Below are 12026 nucleotides of genomic sequence, written 5' to 3'. Positions count from 1 at the left end.
ATCAGCACAGACACCAGAAACGGGCACGAAATGCTAAGGCTGCCGCTGCAGCCACCAAGACGCCTGTGAGCGACCACAGGTCACCTCCCCTCCTGGGAGCCTGTGCAGCCCGCCACTGCCAGGGTCCCGTGATCCAGGGACAACTTCCCTGGGAGAACACACAGTGCGCCTCAGGCTGTTGCAACGTCACCCTGGCCTCTGCTGCTGCAGGCTCGCCCCGCATTCCGTACCCCTCCCTCCCCCCGGCCTGAGTGAGCCAGAGCCCCCAAATCAGCTGCTACTTTAACCCCCTTCTGTCTGAGCGAAGAACAGAAGACCTCAGGCGACCTACACGCAGAGGCGGGGCCAAATCCAAAGCTGAACCCCAGGAGCTGTGTGAACAAAGAAGAGAAAGGGAAACCTCTCCCAGCAGCCTCAGGAGCAGCAGATTAAATCTCCACAATCAACTTGATGTACACTGCAACTCTGGAATACCTGAATAGACAACGAATCATCCCAAAATTGAGGTGGTGGACTTTGGGAGCAACTGTAGACTTGGGGTTTACTTTCTGCATCTAACTTGTTTCTGGTTTTATGTTTATTTTAGTTTAGTATTTAGAGTTTATTATCATTGGTAGATTTGTTTATTGATTTGGTTGCTCTCTTCCTTATATATATATATATATATATATGTATATCTTTTCCTTTTTCTCTTTTTGTGTGTATGTGTATGCTTCTTTGTGTGATTTTGTCTGTATAGCTTTGCTTTTACCATTTGTCCTAGGGTCTGTCTGCCCTGTTTTTTTTTTTTAGTATAGTTTTTACTGTTTGTTATCATTGGTGGATTTGTTTTTTGGTTTGGTTGTTCTTTCTTTTTTTCTTAATTACTTTTTTATTTTTTTTACTTTTAATAATTTTTTTTATTTTAATAACTTTATTTTTTTCCTTCCTTCCTCCCTCCCTCTCTTTCTTTCCTTCCTTCTTTCTTTTTTCTTTTCTTTTCCCTTCCTTCCTTCCTTCCTTCCTTCCTTCCTTCCTTCCTTCCTTCCTTCCTTCCTTCCTTTCTTTCGTTTCTTTCTTTCTTTCTATCTACCTTTTCTTCTGAGCCGTGTGGCTGACACAGTATTTGTGCTCTGGCCAGATGTCAGGCCTCAGCCTGTGAGGTGGGAGAGCCTAGTTCAGGACATTGGGCCACCAGAGACCTCCCGGCTCCACATAACATCAAATGGTGAAAGCTCTCCCAGAGCTCTCCATCTCAACCCTAAGACCCAGCGCCACTCAACGACTAGAAAGCTACAGTGCTGGACACGCTTTGCCAAACAATTAACAAGACAGGAACACAACCCTACCCATTAGCAGAGAGGCTGCCTAAAATCATAATGAGGTCACAGACACCCCATAACACAACACAGGACGCAGTCCTGCCCACCAGAAAGACAAGACCCAGCCTCATCCACCAGAACACAAGCACCAGTCCTCTCCACCAGGTAGCCTACACAACCCACTGAACCAACCTCACCCACTGGGGGCAGATACGAAAAACAACAGGAACCATGAACCTGCAGCCTGCGAAAAGGAGACCCCAAACACAGTAAGTTAAGCAAAATGAGAAGACAGAGAAACACACAGCAGATGAAGGAGCAAAGTAAAAACCCACCCCACCAAACAAATGAAGAGGAAATAAACAGTCTACCTGAAAAAGAATTCACATTAATGACAGTACAGATGATCCAAAATCTTGTAAACAGAATGGAGAAAATACAAGAAAGGTTTAATAAGGACCTAGAAGAACTAAAGAGCAAACAAACAATGATGAACAACACAATAAATGAAATTAAAAATTCTCTACAAGGAATCAATAGCAGAATAACTGAGGAAGAGGAACAGATAAGTGACCTGGAAGATAAAATAGTGGAAATAACTGCTGTAGAGCAGAATAAAGAAAAAAGAATGAAAAGAATTGAGAAGAGTCTCACAGACCTCTGGGACAACATTAAACGCACCAACATTCGAACTACAGGGATCCCAGAAGAAGAGAAAAAGAAAGGGGCTGAGAAAATACTTGAAGAGATTGTAGTTGAAAACTTCCCTAATATGGGAAAAGAAATAGTCAATCAAGTTGAGGAAGCGCAGACAGTCCCATACAGGATAAATCCAAGGAGAAACATGCCAAGACACATATTTATCAAACTATCAAAAATTAAATACAAAGAAAATATATTAAAAGCAGCAAGGGAAAAACAACAAATAACATACAAGGGAACTCCCATAATGTTAATAGCTGATTTCTCAGGAGAAACTCTAAAAGCCAGAAGGGAGTGGCAAGAAATATTTAAAGTGATGAAAGGGAAAAACCTACAATCAAGATTACTCTACCCAGCAAGGATCTCATTCGGATTCAACAGAGATAATAAAACCTTAACAGACAAGCAAAAGCTAATAGAATTCAGCACCACCAAACCAGCTTTACAGCAAATGCTAAAGGAACTTCTCTAGAAAGGAAACACAAGAAATGGAAAAGACCTACAATAACAAACCTAAAACAATTAAGAAAATGGTAATGGGAACATACATATTGATAACTACCTTAAATGTAAATGGATTAAATGCTCCAACCAAAATACATAGACTGCCTGAATGGATATAAAAACAAGACTGTATATATGCTGTCTACAAGAGATCCACTTCAGACCTAGTGACACATACAGACTGAAACTGAGGGGATGGAAAAAGATATTCCATGCAAATGGAAATCAAACGAAAGCTGGGGCTTCCCTGGTGGTGCAGTGGTTGAGAATCCACCTGCTGATGCAGGGGACACGGGTTCATGCCTGGTCTGGGAAGATCCCACATGCCGCGGAGCGGCTGGGCCCGTGAGCCGTGGCTGCTGAGCCTGCGCGTCCGGAGCCTATGCTCCACAACAGGAGAGGCCACAACAGTGAGAGGCCTGTCTACAGCAAAAAAAAAAAAAAAAAAAAAAGAAAGCTGGAGTAGCAATTCTCATATCAGACAAAATAGACTTTAAAATAAAAAGTATTACAAGAGACAAAGAAGGACACTACATAATGATCAAGGGATCAATCCAAGAAGAAGATATAACAATTGTAAGTATTTATGCACCCAACATAGGAGCACCTCAATACATAAGGAAAATCCTAACAGCCATAAAAGGGGAAATCAACAGTAACACAATCTTAGTAGGGGATTTTAACACCCCACTTTCACCAATGGACAGATCATCCAAAATGAAAATAAATAAAGAAACACAAGCTTTAAGTGATACGTTAAAAAAGATGGACTTAATTGATATTTATAGGACATTCCATCCAAAAGTAACAGAATACACTTTCTTCTCAACTGCTCATGGAACATTCTCCAAGATAGATCATATCTTGGGTCACAAATCAAGCCTTGGTAAATTTAAGAAAATTGAAATCATATCAAGTATATTTTCTGACCACAACGCTATAAGACTAGATATCAATTACAGGAAAAAATCTGTAAAAAATACAAACACATGGAGGCTAAACAATACACTGCTAAATAATCAAGAGATCACTGAAGAAATCAAAGAGGAAATCAAAAACTACCTAGAAACAAATGACAATGAAAACATGACGATCCAAAACCTATGGGATGCAGCAAAAGCAGTTCTAAGAGGGAAGTTTATAGCAATACAATCCTACCTCAAAAAACAAGAAACATCTCAAATAAACAACCTAACCTTACACCTAAAGTAATTAGAGAAAGAAGAACAAAAAAACCCCACAGTTAACAGAAGGAAAGAAAACATAAGGATCAGATCAGAAATAAATGAAAAAGAAATGAAGGAAACAGTAGCAAAGATCAATAAAACTAAAAGTTGGTTCCTTGAGAAGATAAACAAAATTGATAAACCATTAGCCAGGCTTATCAAGAAAAAATGGGATAAGACACAAATCAATAGAATTAGAAATGAAAAAGGAGAAGTAACAACTGACACTGCAGAACTACAAAGGATCGTGAGAGATTACTACAAGCAACTATATGCCAATAAAATGGACAACCGGGAAGAAATGGACAAATTCTTAAAAAAGCACAACCTTCTGAGACTGAACCAGGAAGAAATAGGAAACATAAACAGACCAATCACAAGCACTGAAATTCAGACTGTGATTAAAAATCTTCCAACAAACAAAAGCCCAGGACCAGATGGTTTCACAGGCAAATTCTATCAAACATTTAGAGAAGAGCTAACACGTATCCTTCTCAAACTCTTCCAAAATATAGCAGAGGGAGGAACACTGCCAAACTCATTCTACGAGGCCACCGTCACCCTGATACCAAAACCAGAAAAAGTGGTCACAGAGGCCAATATCACTGATGAACATAGATGTAAAAATCCTAAACAAAATACTAGCAAACAGAATCAAACAGCACATTAAAAGGATCATACACCATGATCAAGTGGGATTTACCACAGGAATGCAAGGCTTCTTCAATATATACAAATCAATCAATGTGCTAAACCATATTAACAAATTGAAGGAGAAAAAACATATGATCATCTCAATAGATGCAGAAAAAGCTTTTGACAAAATTCAACAACGATTTATGATAAAAATCCTTCAGAGAGTAGGCATAGAGGGAACTTACCTCAACATAATAAAGGCCATATATGACAAACCCACAGCGAACATCATTCTCAATGGTGAAAAACTAAAACCATTTCCTCTAAGATCAGGAAAAAGACAAGGTTGTCCACTCTCATCATTATTATTCAACATAGTTTTGGAAGCTTTAGCCATAGCAATCAGAGAAGAAAAAGAAATAAAAGGAATCCAAATCTGAAAAGAAGAAATAAAGCTGTCACTGTTTGCAGATGACATGATAGTATACATAGAGAATGCTAAAGATGCTACCAGAAAACTACTAGACCTAATCAATGAATTTGGTAAAGTTGCAGGATACAAAATTAATGCACAGAAATCTCTTGCATTCCTATACACTAATGATGAAAAATCTGAAACAGAAATTTAGGAAACACTCCCATTACCACTGCAACAAAAAGAATAAAATACCTAGGAATAAACCTACCTAAGGAGACAAAAGACCTGTATGCAGAAAACTATAAGACACTGATGAAAGAAATTAAAGATGATACAAACAGATGGAGAGATATACCATGTTCTTGGATTGGAAGAATCAACATTGTGAAAATGACTATACTACCCAAAGCAATCTACAGATTCAATGCAATCACTATCAAACTACCAATGGCATTTTTCACAGAACTAGAACAAAAAATTTCACAATTTATATGGAAACACAAAAGACCTCAAATAGCCAAAGCAATCTTGAGAAAGAAAAACAGAGTTGGAGGAATAGGCTCCCAGACTTCAGACTATACTACAAAGCTACAGTAATCAAGACAATGTGGGGCTTCCCTGGTGGCGCAGTGGTTGAGAGTCTGCCTGCTGATGCAGGGGACACGGGTTCGTGCCCTGGTCAGGGAAGTTCCCATATGCCGCGGAGAGGCTAGGCCCGTGAGCCATGGCTGCTGAGCCTGTGCGTCTGGAGCCTGTGCTCCGCAACAGGAGAGGCCACAACAGTGAGAGGCCCGCGTACCGCCAAAAAAAAAAAAAAAAAAGACAACACGGTACTGGCACAAAAACAGAAATATAGATCAACGGAACAGAATAGAAAGCCCAGAGATAAACCCACACACCTATGGTCAACTAATCTATGACAAAAGACGCAAGGATATACAATGGAGAAAAGACAGCCTCTTCAATAAGTGGTGCTGGGTAAACTGGACAGCTACATGTTAAAGAATGAAATTAGAACACTTCCTAACACCATGCAGAAAAATAAACTCAAAATGGATTAAAGACCTAAATGTAAGGCCAGACACTATAAAACTCTTAGAGGAAAACATAGGCAGAACACTCTAGAACATAAATCACAGCAAGATCCTTTTTGACCCACCTCCTAGAGAAATGGAAATAAAAACAAAAATAAACAAATGGGACCTAATGAAACTTCAAAGCTTTTGCACAGCAAAGGAAACCATAAACAAGACGAAAAGACAACCCTCAGAATGGGAGAAAATATTTGCAAATGAAGCAACTGACAGGGGATTAATCTCCAAAATTTATAAGCAGCTCATGCAGCTCAATATCAAAGATACAAAAAACCCAATTCAAAAGTGGGCAGAAGACCTAAATAAGACATTTCTCCAAAGAAGATATATAGATTGCCAACAAACACATGAAAGGATGCTCAACATCACTAATAATTAGAGAAATGCAAATCACAACTACAATGAGGTATCACCTCACAGTCAGAATGGCCATCAACAAAAGAAATCTACAAACAATAAATGCTGGAGAGGCTGTGGAGAAAAGGGAACCCTCTTGCACTGTTGATGGGAATGTAAACTGATATAGCCACTATGGAGAACAATATGAAGGTTCCTTAAAAAACTAAAAATAGAATTACCATATGACCCAGCAATCCCACTACTGGGCATATACCCTGAGAAAACCATAATTCAAAAAGAGTCATGTACCAAAATGTTCATTGCAGCTCTATATACAATAGCCAGGACATGGAAGCAACCAAAGTGTTCATTGACAGATGAATGGATAAAGAAGATGTGGTACATATATACAATGGAATATTATTCAGCCATAAAAAAGAAACGAAATTGTGTTTTTTGTAGTGAGGTGGTTGGACCTAGGGTCTGTCATACAGAGTGAAGTAAGTCAAAAAGAGAAAAAGAAATACCATATGCTAACACATACATATGGAATCTAAAAACAAACAAAAAAAAACCATTCTGAAGAACCTAGGGGCAGGACAGGAATAAAGACGCAGACGTAGAGAATGGACTTGAGGACACAGGGAGGGGGAAGGGTAAGTTGGGATGAAGTGAGAGAGTGGCATGGACTTATATACACTACCAAATGTAAAATAGCTAGCGAGAAGCAGCCACATAGCACAGGGAGATCAGCTCGGTGCTTTGTGACCACCTAGAAGGGTGGGATAGGGAGGGTGGGAAGGAGACACAACAGGGAGGAGATATGGGGATATATGTATATGTATAGCTGATTCACTTTGTTACAAAGCAGAAACTAACACACCACTGAAAGGCAATTATACTGCAATAAAGATGTTAAAGACAAAAACAAATGGGAACTAATGAAACTTAAAAGCTTTTGAACAGCAAAGGAAACTATAAACAAGAGGAAAAGACAACCCTCAGAATGGGAGAAAATATTCGCAAACAAGTAAACGGACAAAGGATTAATCTCCAAAATGTATAAACAGCTCATGCAGCTCAATATTAAAAAAACAAACAACCCAGTTAAAAAATGGGCAGAAGGGACTTCACTTGTGGTGCAGTGGTTAAGAATCTGCCTGCCAATGCAGGTGCACATGGGTTTGATCCCTGGTCTGGGAAGATCCCACATGCTGCGGAGCAACTAAGCCCATGCGCCACAACTACTGAGCCTGCGCTCTAGAGCCTGCGAACCACAACTACTGAGACTGAGTGCCACACCTACTGAAGCCCACGCGCCTGGAGCCCATGCTCCGCAGCAAAAGAAGCCACCACAATGAGCCCGTGCAACGCAATGAAGTGTAGCCCTCACTCACCGCAACTAGAGAAAGCTTGCACACAGCAAGAAGACTCGATGCAGCCAAAAATAAATAAATAAGTAATTTAAAAAAAAAAAGGGCGGGGGCTTCCCTGGTGGCACAGTGGTTGAGAGTCCGCCTGTCCATGCAGGGGACGCAGGTTTGTGCCCCGGGCTGGGAAGATCCCACATGCCATGGAGCGGCTGGGCCCGTGAGCCGTGGCCACTGAGCCTGCGCGGCCGGAGCCTGTGCTCCACAGTGGGAGAGGCCACAACAGTGAGAGGCCCATGTACTGCAAAAAAAAAAAAAAAAAGGGCAGAAGACCTAAATAGACATTTCTCCAGAGAAGACATACAGATGGCCAAGAAGCACATCAAAGAATGCTCAACATCACTAATTATTAGAGAAATGCAAATCAAAACTACAATGAGGTATCACCTCACACTGGTTAGAATGGGCATCATCAGAAAATCTACAAACAACGAATGCTGGAGAGGGTGTGGAGAAAAGGGAACCCTCTTGCACTGTTGGTGGGAATATAAATTGATATAGCCACTATGGAGAACAGTATGGAGGTTCCTTGAAAAACTAAAAATAGAATTACCATATGACCCAGCAATCCCACTACTGGGTATATACCCAGAGAAAACCATAATTCAAAAAGACACATGCACCCCAATGTTCACTGCAGCTGTATTTACAAGAGCCAGTTCATGGAAACAACCTAAATGTCCATCGACAGATGAATGGATAAAGATGTGGTACATATATACAATGGAATATTACTCAGCCATAAAAGGGAATGGAATTGGGTAATTTGTAGAGATGTGGATGGACCTAGAGACTGTCATACAGAGTGAAGTAACTTAGAAAGAGAAAAACGAATATCGTATATTAACGCATATATGTGGAATCTAGAAAAATGGTACAGGTGAACTGGTTTGCAAGGCAGAAATAGAGACACAGCTGTAGAGAACAAACGTATGGACATCAAGGGGGAACGTGGGTGTGGAGGGGCGATGGTGGTGGGATGAATTGGGAGATTGGGATTGACATATATACACTAATATGTATAAAATAGATAACTAATAAGAACCTGCTGTATAAAAAATAAAATTCAAAACAAAACAAACTGCCTGACTTAACCCTTGGAATAGCTGAAACGGAAAACCTTCCTTGATTGGCCTTGATAACAAAGTCCAATTCTCTTCAAATTCTGTCCGTGGCTTCTAATTTCTTCCTGACTGTGGCTATTAATTCTAGGGAACGTAAGGGATTTGAACATAGCTACTGCATATCTAGGCAAGGCCATGTAGCTGAAAATTCCTTGATACAGGTAGAGAAGAAAGAATGGTGCAATTTCAGTGAGATTCATTTCATACTCTCCAAAGCCAAGGACATGACTCAGCAGAAGACTGGCAGATTCCAAGACAAAGGACTAGATGGATAAGAAAAGGTATTCACAGAAATAATATTTTCTTTTCCACAGCATTTAGGTAACTGGACAGTTTACAACTTATGTTGTTGAAGATAACTACTGCACACTAAAGGAGAAAATAGTATGTAGGAAATAATATTTGTATCTATGATTCAGGATGATAGAGAAGGTCACAGATGGACAAGAGTACTCAAAAAAACCCTTTTCATGAGGAATTCATCAGACACTGCAAAATGCTGCCACGCAGATTTTATTATATAAAAGATAATAAGAAAACCAGGAACCCATGTTTTATTTATGGACTGAAAAAATTGGCCAGGAATAGTCCATCACAGCTTTTCTCAAATTTTAACATGCATCAGAATCACCTGGAGGCTGGGTCCCTTTCTCCCCCTCCCCCCGCCCCTGCCCAGAGTTTCTGATTTAGCAGGTCTGTGGTGGTGCCCAAGAATTTATATTTCTTACAAATACAGGTGATGCTGATGTTGTTGGTTCAGGTCTAATACTTTGAGAACTGCTAGTTTATCATAAGGTCCACATTATACTGGATACACACACACTTGTTGCAAATTATGGCAATTTAGTTAACTCTCTACTGTTGACTTTGGAAATGATACTCTCCCCACCAACCTAATAGCCAAAAATAAGACTACTCAGGAAGAAGTTATAGCTAGTCAGGTAAGGAGACAATCTATTTTACAGCACAAATGTATGTGTTTGGGCATTTGACAGAGGCAACCAATGACGTATATCTAGCAAGTAGGAAACAACATTGCCTTTAAAAGCCTTTACCTATCTTGAGGCAGACATGAATTTTGTTTCTTGTACTCAAAAAGAACATCCTTTGGATCTCTCTGTACCTTACACATTACCCAGGGTCCCATTCTCATTCTTCTTTTCTCACTATTCACTTTCCCTGAGTTTTCTTACCCATCCTATGGCCTAATTAAAAAAAAAATCTATATATCTATATATCTATATCTATATATCTGTCTGTCTGTCAGTGGTTAGTAACTTTGTTCAGGTTAAGAAATTCCTTTGAGGGTTTCCCTGGTCGCACAGAGGTTAAGAATCCGCCTGCCAATGCAGGGGACACGGGTTCAAGCCCTGGTCCGGGAAGATCCCACATGCCGTGGAGCAACTAAGTCCGTGTGCCGCAACTACTAAGCCTGCGCTCTAGAGCCTGCGATGCACAACTACTGAAGCCCGCGTGCCTAGAGCCCATGCTCCGCAACAAGAGAAGCCACCGCAATGAGAAGCCTGCTCACCACAACTAGAGAAAGCCTGCTTGCAGCAACGAAGACCCAAAACAGCCAACAATTTAAAAAATAAAATAAATTTATTAAAAAAAAAGAAATTCCTTTGGGAATTTAATTAATGCTATAGACACTTCATAAAAATAAACATATATATGTATACATATACATTTTATATCCAATTCAAGACATTCAGAGATTCTCACTCAATTCCATAGGCCCCAGGTTGAGAATCCCTACTTGTATGCTAATGTTTCAAAAATATGTATCTTCAGCCTGAATTTTTATTCTGAGCTTCAGTAGTACATATCCAAATATCTACTTAACATCTGTATTTGGATGTCACACAATTGCCTCAAAATCTACATGTATTGAGGAGTGACTGTTTAATAGGGATGGGTTTTCCTTTTGGGGTGATGAAGAAGTTCTGGAACTGGATAGTAATGATGGTTGTGCAACACTGTGAACATACTTAATGTCACTGAATTGTACACTTTCAAATGGTAAATTTTACATAATGTGCATTTTACAATAAAAAATTTACATTTACAAAACTGAAATTATCTCTATTCTCCACCTCCCACACACCCAAAATTTGTGCTTTCTCTTATATTTCCTGTCTTTGAACATGTTACTAGTCTTACCATTTACCTAGTTGCCCAAGACAGAAACCTGAGAGTCATCTCTGAAAATGCTCTCTTTCATTCTCCCACTTACAATTAATCATGAAGTTCTGTACGTTCTTCCTCATTAATAAAAAGTTAACTTGGAATAGTCCTCTACGACTATCCCCAAAGCTTCTACTTAAGTTCAGGCCACCATCATTAGCCTCACAGTCTCCAGTTTCGTACCTTCCCACCCTCCACCTCAACCCCCCTTCAACTGGCTATTCTTATCTTGCCAGAGTGAGTTATCTTTTTGCTTAAAAACCTACCATTGCCTTCAGGATAAAGTCTAAATTTCTCTTCATGACCTGGCCTCTGCTTACTTCTCTAGTCTTATCTCTCAACATCCTCCTACACAAAGCCAAATGTCTAGTGACATAAGCTACCTGCAATTCCCAGCTCATCACCAACTTTTTTTGTTTTTTAAGCCAAGTGCCAAGTGCACATACTACTCCAAATTCCTAGAACTTCATTTCCGTCTGTTTAGACCTGGCTAAGTTCTACAGTTAAGATTCAATTTACACCACCTTGCTCAGGAAGCCTTTCAGATGCCCCAAAGATGATGTCTTTACTATGAGCTCCCTTACTATGAGCTTCTATGTTCACTTGTATCGTAACATTTATACTTTAAGTCGAAGTCATCTGTCTCCTTTAAAGACCACATTATCCTTGAGGGTAGGGACTATATATCAATGCACCTCCAGTACCTAAAACAGTATCCAGCATGTGGTATGTTCTAAATAAATATTTTTGAACGAAGAAGTGATGCCTTAGTGAATAATAGGAACCCTGATATCAGAAGTCACCCAACTTTCCAGTGACTTCCTACCTTACTCTGTTAAAAGCCAAAGTCATTACCATGGGCTCTGACTTCATCTCCTACTATTCTCCCCTTCATTCACTCAGTTCCAGCCACACTTTGAAACCATGACTGGAAAAATATTTCAGCCAAGGAGCCATTTAAGCATGCACAGGAAGGAAGGAACTAAAATATACTGAGCCTCCAGCATGTATCATGCCCTGTGCCAGGCAATTTCATGTGTCATATCATAGAATCCTCACAATCAC

The sequence above is a fragment of the Tursiops truncatus genome, chromosome 6, assembly GCF_011762595.2.
Source record: "Tursiops truncatus isolate mTurTru1 chromosome 6, mTurTru1.mat.Y, whole genome shotgun sequence".
Classification (NCBI taxonomy): domain Eukaryota; kingdom Metazoa; phylum Chordata; class Mammalia; order Artiodactyla; family Delphinidae; genus Tursiops; species Tursiops truncatus.
Note: the sequence above shows the minus strand (reverse complement) of the source record.